Source organism: Gekko japonicus, unplaced genomic scaffold (genome assembly GCF_001447785.1).
Source record: "Gekko japonicus isolate JY-2015 unplaced genomic scaffold, Gekko_japonicus_V1.1 scaffold2382, whole genome shotgun sequence".
NCBI classification, from domain to species: Eukaryota; Metazoa; Chordata; class Lepidosauria; order Squamata; family Gekkonidae; genus Gekko; species Gekko japonicus.
In genome coordinates this window covers 132,191-142,826 of record NW_015171575.1, presented here as the reverse complement: position 1 = coordinate 142,826, position 10,636 = coordinate 132,191, and the positions used below count along the sequence as shown (strand labels likewise).

Sequence of the window (10,636 nt, the reverse complement as noted above, 5' to 3'; positions counted from 1 at the left end):
GTTTGAGGTGTGGAATGGAGTGTGGTCCAATCAGCTTCCATATGCAAACACTTTGAAGTAGCACCAAAGCTTTAAGATCTCTCCAGCTGTCACCTGGAGACTGGCAACAGCTTGTCTGGAGTGTGGGCAGTATGGCATTGTATTTGTCTGAGGTCCCCCTCTTCCTCCTCCTCCTCAGACCCCACCCTCAGCAGGCGTCATCCCTAACTGAAAATTCCAACTGCCTTGCGGGGGGGGGTGAGTTTGAGGTGTGGAATGGAATGAGGTCCAATCAGCTTCCATATGCAAATAACCTTGGAACGCTGGGCGGGACTGCACAAAGCAGCCAGTCAACCCAGCCAGTGTCCTCTGAGTGGCATTTCTTCCGGCCTAACACTAAGGAGGCCAAATTTAGAATGTTGCGAAATAGAATGTTCATACTGAATTATATATAAGGAGAGATAAAATACATTAGATATTCTAAGAACTTTAAGTAAGAAATACGAGCAAAATAATTCATGTGAGACTACAAAGAGCAAGAATGCATTCAACAGGCTAGACAGGTGCATGAAATTTGTAAGTTCATATGGTGTCCATGAATTATTATTTCACAGATGGGAGCACAGTTAGGACTTTTTGGTGTCAGCGTCTGCTCCACTTGTGGCTTCCTATGTAACTCTCACGAACAAGTTTCTTTGTGCCTCAGATTCCCTCCTGTATGACAAATGAAGATAATAATAGTTCTCCTACCACACTCTGGCTCTGTGAAGTTAAATATATTAAGAACATTTATAGAGTCACCTTCTTTAGCATGTCAGCAAAATATTAAAAGACAATGACTCATCCTCTGCAATAAGTGCAGAGTTCTGCAGTGGATAGTTACAAAGAACTTTCCTTTAATAGGGCTCTTCCATAATTCAGGAAAGACTGGCCTACACTTTTGTATTTGTCATTTTAGATGATACCTATAACATTTGGTGGAAATTTGGAGGCATCCTCACCCAAAGTGCATTGATCTGAGGGACTAAGGCTTGAATGCATTGTCTTCCAAGGTGCTACTGGTTTGCATGTACAAAGAAAAGTAATGTCACCATTAAATCCTTCAGTTTTTTCCCCTCTTGATACTAATGCCTGAATTTTAATTAATAAAGGAGTGGTCCATTCAATCCTGCAAAATTATTTTTTATCACAATATTCACTGGATTATCTTCCTCTTTTTCCTTCCTATGTACTTTAATCAATTAAAAAACTGAGAAGGATCCTTTGGAATGACCTGGCACATGCTTGACTGGAACAAAGCCTAAGAACTGTATATGAGTCGCTCAGCTGCCACCACTTTATTGCTGTATTTCGATGCCTAAGCAAAGCTCTTTTCATTTTTAATAAAACCATGGCTGTACGTGATAGTATCTGTCACGTTCAGCAAACACTGCAAGAGGAGGAGAATTCATATGTACTCCAGGAAACAAATGTGTCACTGTACTCTTAATATGCATTTATTGAAACATTTTCTGGAATGCACTGTAAATGACAAATGTGAACTACATTTCATAATAGAAAGATATGACTATTTGTCTAAACAAAACAGTGAGGACAGATATGCCTGTGCACTAGACCTGCCAGGTCTCCTGCTATAATAGGAGACCTCCTGCCGTCAGCTCCCAAGTCCTTGCCACTACTCAGTAGGGAAGCAGGAGAAAAAAAATAAAGGAAAAATCAGCACTGTACTAATACCAGAAGTGATGTCATCACGTTGGGATCACAATCTAGGATTCCACTAAAACTCTGTTGTTTCAATGGAATACTAGAACATTATCCCAATGCAATGACATCACTTCCATGTCTGTTCTACAAGTGACATAATGTCACTACTGTGACACCAATTATGTTTGTCCCACCCTCCAGACTCATACACTGGTTGCCATTATTTATTTATTTATTTATTTATTATCAAATTTATACCCCGCCCACCCCTCAAAGCAGGCTCAGGGTGGCTTCCATACAACATAAATACAGGTTAAAATCATACAATAGTTTAAAACACCAAAAGTAAAACCAATACAAACATAAAGTGCTGCGGCAGTTAAAATTAACTTAGATGGCATATTGTCAGAAAAGATTTCCACTGCCCTGATGTTCTCAGATGTTTCTGCTCATAATCAGATCGATGTTAAAACCCACGGGCCAGGGCTCTACAGCAGCGGCGGCCCCTAATTAAATGCCTGGTGGAAGAGCTCCGTCTTGCAGGCCCTGCAGAATTGTGAAAGGTCCCGCAGGGCCCTGATGTCCTCCGGGAGCTCGTTCCACCAGGTAGGGGCTGCCACTGAAAAGGTCCCGGCCCTGGTAATAGCTAGCCTGGCCTACCTCGGGCCAGGGAGGGTAAACTGATTTTGAGACCCAGACCATAGTCCTCTCTGGGGTATATACGGGGAAAGGCGGTCCCATAGGTATGTCAGACCCCAGACATATAGGGCTTTAAAGGTAAGAACCAGCACCTTGAAGTGGATTCGGTATGCTATTGGCAGCCAGTGCAGTGTCCTCAGCACAGGGGCTGGATGTGCTCCCATCTGGGGGGGCCCATCAACAGCCTAGCCGCTGCATTCTGCACTAGCTGCAGCTTCCAGATCTGCAACAAGGGCAGCCCTAAGTAGTCTAGTTACAGTAGTCTAGTCTCAAGATGACCATTGCATGGATCACTGTAGCCAGGTCAGCACGGTCAAGGAAGAGAACCAACTGCCTAATCAGCCTAAGGTGGTAGAAGGCCGACTTAGCAGTGGCCGCTACCTGGGCCTCCTTAGTAAGGGAGGGATCCAGGAGCACTCCCAAACTCTGAACCTCTGGCACTGGAACCAATGGCCTTCCCGAAGGTCGGGAATGGGATCCCCACCCCAGAACCACCCCGACTCAGGCACCGGACTTCCGTCTTCGCTGGATTCAGCTTCAGCCAACTCAGTCTAAGCCAACCAGCCACAGCCTGCAATGCCCGGTCCAGATCTTCTGGGCTGAAGTCTGACTGACCACCCAACATCAGATAGAGCTGGGTGTCATCAGCGTACTGGTGACACCCCAGCCCATACCTCTGGAAAATCTGGAGAAGGGGGCGCATATAGGTGTTAAATAACATCGGGGACAGCACAGCCCCTTGAGGCACGCCACAGTCAAGCGGGTGCCTCCTGGACTGCTGGTCCCCTAGTGCCACCCTTTGTCCCTGACCCTGGAGAAAAGAGGCAAGCCATTGCAGGGCAAGCCCCTGAATCCCTACGTCAGTGAGGTGGTGGACTAATAACTGGTGGTTGACCGTGTCAAACGCAGCCAACAGATCTAACAGCGACAGTACCGCCGACCCGCCCCAATCCAGATGTCTCCGGAGGTCGTCAGTCAGAGCAACCAGTGCCATCTCCGTCCCATGTCCCGGGCAGAAGCCGGACGGGAAGGGATGTAGCACGGAAGCGTTATCCAGAAAGCCCTGCAGCTGTACCGCCACCGCCCTCTCTAATTGCTGAATAGGACAAATTAGAGACCGGCTAGTAGTTGGCCAATTCAGCCGGATCTAAAGATGGTTTTTTTTCAAGAGAGGGTGGACCATCGCTTCCTTGAGTGCCCCAGGGAATTGCCCCTCTAAGATGGACTTATTAATAATCTCCCTTAGGGCACCTCGAAACCTGTTATGGCCAGATTTAATGAGCCAGGAAGGGCACGGATCAAGGCTGCAAGTGGTTGGGTGTACAGCCACAAGCAATCTGTTGACTTCCTCCAGACTGAGAGGGCTGAAGCGATCCAGGATCCAAACCAAAGATGTGCAATGGGCCTCAAGCTCACTGTTTCAACTGCGTCGGGGAGGTCGTGGCAGAGCGCCAAAACTTTATCCGTGAAATAGCTCACAAATGCCTCACAGCCAATGTCCAATTCCCTAGCATTTGGTCTGCCCTGTGGCAGAGCTGTTATCGACCAAATCGTTCTAAACAATTGGGCTGGGTGAGAGCTGGCGGACGCAATTGCCACCACATAGAAATCCTTCTCTGCAGCTTTGACTGTCATCGCACAGGCTTTCATAAACATCCTATAAGAAGTTCTTGTTGCTTCGTCTCGAGCTCGGCGCCACCAACTCTCTAGCTGTCTATGTTCCCGCTTCATGAGCCGCAGCTCCTGGGTATACCAAGGAGCCAACTAGTGTGGGGTTGTAGAGGGTGCCGTGGAGCGATCTTGTCGATGGCTGCGGAGAACCGGCTGTGCCAGTCCTCCACAAGCTCATCCAACGAGCCGCCAGGGGGCATCGGATCCCTCAGGGCCATCTGGAACCGCACAGGGTCCATCTGGCTCCATGGGCAAGCCAAAATACACTCACTGCCTAAACAGGGTTGGGGTGAGACATTCAGGTGGGCCCCTAGGGCATGGTGGTCTGACCATGGAACTGCCGACGCAGTGACCCGGTTCACTGTTACCCCCGCCGCAAAGATCAAATCGAGTGTGTGAGTGGGGGTCACCAGCCTGGTGAGTGGGGGTCATTACATACTGGGAGAGTCCCAGTGCCGCCATGGATGACACCAGGTCTGCTGCCCGAGTAGAGGTTGCGTCATCAGCATGGACATTGAAATCACCCAAGACAATCAGTTGAGGGTGTTCCAATTCCCAGCCTGCTATGGCCTCCATCAGGGATGGCAAGCTACTGGCTGGTGCGTTAGGCGGTCGGTACACCAGCCAAATCGCCAAACTCTCCCTGGCCTCCCAAACCAGGCCAGCACACTCAATGCCCATGATCCTCGAAGGTGGAAGCACCCTAAAGGAGTAAAACTCCCAGATGAATAGTGGCACTCCTCTTCCCGCCCCCTAGTCCGTGATTAGTGAAGGACCTAGAACCCAGGCAGGGCAAGTTGGGAGACAGCTACTCATGCCAGGTCTACATTCTGCTTTTGCAGAAAGTCCCCGAAGACCATGGTCTTATTATTTATAGACCTGGTGTTACACAACACCAATGTCGGAGGGGGGTTATATTTGGCTGACAACCCAACTGCAGGCCCTATCCTATCCTCCATGCATTGATCCACCCATCTGCACAGACATGTGTAGGGACATGTGTACAACTGGTAAACATGTAGCCTCTGTAACTACAAATCAGAATCTTGCAAGTGCAGTATCCTCAAACATGCAGGGAGAGCCTAAGCAGTTACCATTTATAAAGAATTTTTAAAAATGAAAAATGACTACTTCACTATGAAAATATACCTATTTTCAAAGGGAAAAAGTCATTTTCTTTTCTGTTCGTTCCAGTAGCCTTTGCTGCAACTTGAAAACTCTTTTGCTCTCAATACTAACAAAATTAAAACAGTAAACTTTTCTATGCTCCATTTTAAGCCATTTAAGAACATAAGAACACAACAACATAAGAGACGCCAATATTGGATCAGGCCAAAGGGTTAGAAAGGGAGAAAAGTACCTCTTTCTCTACCTGCTATTTCCCATCCATAATCTTATAAACCTCAATCATGTCTCCCCTCAGTCATCATTTCTCCAAGCTAAAGAGCCCTAAGCTAAGAGGGAGCGGTGGCGCAGGCAGTTAATGCCTGCTCAGTAACATCATTCAAGCAGCCACTATGGCTGTTCGAGTACCACCGTGGTCGAGGTGAGCTCTCAACTCTTGTCCCAGCTCCTGCCCACCCAGCAGTTCGAAAGCAACTGAATTGCAAGTAGATAAATGGGTACCCACCCGTAGTGGGGTGGGGGGCACCCTGCCTAGCGTGGTGGTTGAGGACGACGGTGATGGCGGCGGCAGCGAGACATCGGCTCCAGAGGACGGCATGGCGTGGTGATGCAACGGCGGAGGCGGCGAGCGGGCGCAACCGGAGGAGCGATCCCTCGTGGCTGGACGATGAAATATCGGGTGGCCACCGTCGAGGAAAGGGCGCGCGATGACGCTGAGCGCCGGCACAGCGGAGCCGAAAAGGACGTGGCTGAAGCCGAAAGGAGGCAGGAGTCACGCGCCTCAGGAAGAGAGAATTACCACCCAGCGCCGAAAAAAGAGCACCCCGCCAATACCGGAGCCAACGGGAAAAAAAAGAAGACCACCACCAACCACCTGGTAGGTTCCTGGTAGGTTCCCCCACCCCAAATGTGTGTGGCCCTAGTTAGGAATAAAAATGGTGACTAGCACCGACCTGTAAGCCGCTCAGAGACCCCCTAGACAAGGGGGTTTGGGCGGGATATAAAGTCGAATGTAAATAAATAAAAATAAAATAAGCGCTTTAACCTTTCCTCATAGAGAAAGTGTTCCAACCCTTTTACCATTCGAGTTGCCCTTTTCTGCACTTTTCCCAAAGCTATAATTTCTTTTTTAAGGTGTGGTGACCAGAACTGCACACAGTATTCCAAATGAGGTCGCACTATTGATTTATACAGGGGGGTTATGATACTGGCTGATCTGTTTACAATACCCCTCCTAATAATCCCCAGAATAGCATTGGCCTTTTTTATTGCAGTCACACACTGTCTCGACATTTTCAGCAAGTTAGAAGCTGAGAACCAGTTTCAGTGAGTCAGAAGCTGAGAACCATTTGATGCCCTGTTGTTGTTGTTTTTTAAATTCCATCCTCCTTTAAATACTGAACATTCTGATGAACATTTCTGGTGAACTCAAAAGCTTATTCACTACATTGTGACATTTGTGTTGGTCGTAATAAATTATACCCTTGTTCTTTTCTGGAATTTTTCCTAAGCAAACAAATAGGTATGCTAGGTCCTCCCTGGCCACCAGCAGGGGATGGGGGATAGGGTTGCTAGCTCCAGAATGGGAAACTTCTAGAGATTTGGTGGAGCCTGGGGATGACCCCTCAGTGGGGTCCACCCTCAGTGGAGTCCACCCTCCAAAACATCCATTTTTCTCTAGGGGAACTGATCTCTTTAGTCTGCAGAGGAGCTGTAGTTCTGGGTGCTTTAGTCTGCAGAGGAGCTGTAATTCTGGGGGATCCCCAGGTCCCACCTGAAGACTGGCATCCCTATGCTACCTAATCTTTAATGGTGGTGGAAAGTGTCATCAAGCCACAAGTGACTTATGGCAACCCTTTGGGTTTTCAAGGCAAGAGGCATTCAGAGATGGTTTGCCACTACCTCCCTCTGTGTAGCAACCTTGGACTTCCTTGAGGGGTCCCCCGTCCAAGTACTAACCAGGGCCATCCTTGCTTAGCTTTTGAGATCTGACAAGATCAGGGCACCACTAATATTTGCCTGTTCTAATATATTAGCCTTCTTGCTGTACTTTGTATCGCACTCTTATACAACTTTAAAACCCTGCACCTGCATCCAGATGGAGACCTTGGCTGATTTTGCACTAGAGCTGCCTCAATGTTGTGCCGCTGTTTGCCCCCATACTATTGGTCAATTTCACACCCGAAGCCACGGAGCTGCATTTGACCTGTGGCTTCACCCGATTTCCTCCACAGTTTCATGATCCTCAAAAAACCAGGATCACGAAACTGCGGGGGGAATCAGGCGAAGCCGCGAGTCAAAATGCAGCCCCGCAGCTTCGGGTGTGAAATTGACCAATAGTATTGGGGCAAATGGCGGTGCAACATTGAGGCAACTCTAGTGCGAAATCAGCCCTTGATAATGCTTGCTCCAGTCTCACTCTTACTGCATCCTTTACAAATGCTTTTACTGTTTGCCCCCCTGAGAGCTGATCCACAAGCTCACTTTTCCAAATGAGCAACCACAGCTTGCTTATGTGGGGAACAAATTACTCTCACAGGTTGTTCTCACTTATCCCTTCAGCTTACTGAAGAAAAGCAAGGAAGTTTGGAGCTTTAAAAAAAGAGTACTGACCCACCATTCCAAATTCATGAAATATCAAAGCAATCAAGTGATAACCACAGTGTATCATGTGGAAAATAGTGTGTACCATCATGCATACTTACCATGGAACTATGCTCTCATAAATGGGGTGCAAGAGCAAAGCTGGAGAGAAACAGTGATTGAGAAGAGAAGCACGTACAGATTTGGTTATGTTTGACATATTCCGTGGGCATGAAAATAGAAGCTGAAATAGACTGAAAGGATTTCAAGGGGACTGAATTTTTTTATTGTTCTGTTATGACTCATGCTTTGGGGATGGTGCTTTTCCTTTCTGTGCTGCAGTTCCACACCTCTTGTTTCCCCCCCCCCATTAAACTTGCTTATAGTTGCTAATGGAAAAGTATGAGACTATCAGAACAAAAAATCCTGTATTTGTTTTCTGCATCTTGATTTTCATGATATTTCTGATCTGGGAGATATAAAGTCTTCCTTACATAAAGAGCTACACACTCTTACTTACATAAACTCCTTTCTGTGTTTCCCTCTAATTACCTAGAGGGTTAGTTTGCCAACTCTGTGTTGGGAAATTCCTGGAGATTTGGGGATGGAGCATAGGGGAAGCAGGATTGTGGGAGTGGAAGGATCTCAGTGTGGTATAATGCTATAGAGCCCCCCCCCCAAAAAAAGCAGCTGTTTTCTCCAGGGGAACTGATCTCTGAAGTCTGGAGATCAGTTGTAATTCCAGAAGATTTCCAGGCCCTACCTGGAGGCTGGCAACCCTACTTGGGGGTTTATTTCAGCAAAAACTATTTATAAAGTTCAAATTTGCAGTTAGTTCAATGTTGTAAAACCTGTACATCTGCACATAAATAGTACAATCCAAGATGATATTATACTGCCCATGGACAACTTGAATGCTGCCATTTTTTTTGTTCATGCCATTAACTAAAATGGATGCACTCTTGACATCAGCTTTAACAGGCATGATCACATCTAAATATTTGGCAGATAAGCTGAAGTCTATTGTGCTAAGCCTACTGCTCAAATTCACAAATTATTCTTATCACTTCTTTAAAGACACAACCCTTAAATAACTAGGATGGGGTTTATAGGTGAAAGGATCACCAAATCAGTGCAAGTAACTGGTAATATAAATAGATACTAGCCTGATAGCCATGCTTCACTATGGGATTTAAGTTCTGTAAATCCAGTTATAACACTGATGATGTGAAGTCTGAAATGTAACATTTGTTGCAGGAATTCTAGTGGAGAAGATTGTAGTATAAAAAATGAAGTGAGACATACGTACTTCCCCCCCTCCCCTCTATGGAAGGACCTCTCTGTAGACCACATGGGTGGTTCTGCCCTCAGGTGCTAGGATCACCAAGCTTCTTGGTGAGCTCACTCTGGAGCAGGCCACATAAAACTGTCCATTTAAGAAGCAGTCGTCTGAAGTCAACTCCTGCTACCTTCCACGAAAGTGATGGCCTCTCTACTTGTGTTCCTGGATTGTTTTGCTCATATGGAGACTGTTGTTCTGAGCACCTCAGGGTGATCTCGCTGGTACTTGGCCTGCACAGCTCAGTGCTCCACAGAAGTACTATGTGCAAATGTCTTTGCCACATTCCTAAGTTGCCTCCTCCTTGTAGCGTTGGTGTATCTGGCTCAATGTTTGCCAGGAGCTTTCTTGGGGGCAGTAAGAGGTGAGAGGTATGAGGGGGAGTTGGTGTGAGGGAGTGGTGATGTGGTGGACATTTCTTCAGGTTCATGAGGGAGGCACACATTGAAATGGCTCCTAGAAATGTCCTTTACTACCTCCCCATAAATATTCATTAACTCAATTGCCATGCTGGCTTTTTTGAAAAATGTCTATTCGTGAGTCTTGAATAGCTGATTTCTGTAACTGTCCTCAACTGTCTACAGTCTCTTCTAACTGTATTTTTACCTCAGAACATTGAGATCCACAGCTGAGGAATCGGAGGGAGGTGGGTGCAAGTAGGCAGGTTTTACCTCAGAACTCTGAACTATACAATTAACCATTCGGGGGCGGGACGGGCAAGGAGGCAGCAGCTTGCCAGGCACATGGAATGAAATTTGGGGGTAAGCTTCAGGGAGCCAACTGATTTGGGAGCATGTGGAAGGTTCAGGAGAGTCCATAACCAAAACAGAATTATTATATACAGAGATGAACGGAAGTTCCTAGTATAAATTATACTGGGAATAGACCATTTGGGGATTAAATATAACATAGAAACAGCTATAACTCTAATCGATATAATTTATTGTTTCTTGTACTGTGGTCATAAGAACTAAAAACACAACATTTAAAAAACATATTGTCAACAGAATATTCTACACTTTATCAATGGACCTCAGCAAACTGAAATTAGTATACTTTCCACACAATTCGGCCCTTCATGAGGCAGCCAACCGCTGGGGTGGAGCTCATGGTGGAGGGCGAGGAACATTTCGAAGTGTCTAAAATCCTGGACTCTGAACGAAAATGTGGCAAACTGTATTATTTGATTGAATGGGTGGACTTTGGACCCCAGCACCGAGAATGGGTGGAAGTAGGGGATATTCAGGCCTCTCAGCTTTTGCAGGAGTTTCACCGGGAGTTTCCAGGAAAACTGGGAGATCTCCCGGTTTAGCCGGGAGATTGTTCTTTAGGTGGGCAGAATGTCAGTTCTGCTGCCATATTGTTTATAGGCCTAAAGTTTGCCTGCCTGACCTGTGTACGAGTTGGTGCCACATTCCTTCCCTCTCGCTTCTCCCCTTGTTATCTCTGACCTTGTACTCCTGCCTGTGTAGTGTCTCCACTTTAATTAACCATGAGACTAGTTTCGTTTTTCAGCCTAGGATCAGTTACTCTTTC

General features: G+C 46.6%; 1 protein-coding gene across 1 annotated transcript in view; it reads right to left on the bottom strand.

Annotated features, from left to right (window-relative positions):
- Positions 1-10,636, bottom strand: part of GABRG2 (gamma-aminobutyric acid (GABA) A receptor, gamma 2) — a 194,864-nt gene that overhangs the window by 69,444 nt on the left and 114,784 nt on the right. The gene's annotated exons all lie outside the window — the stretch shown is intronic.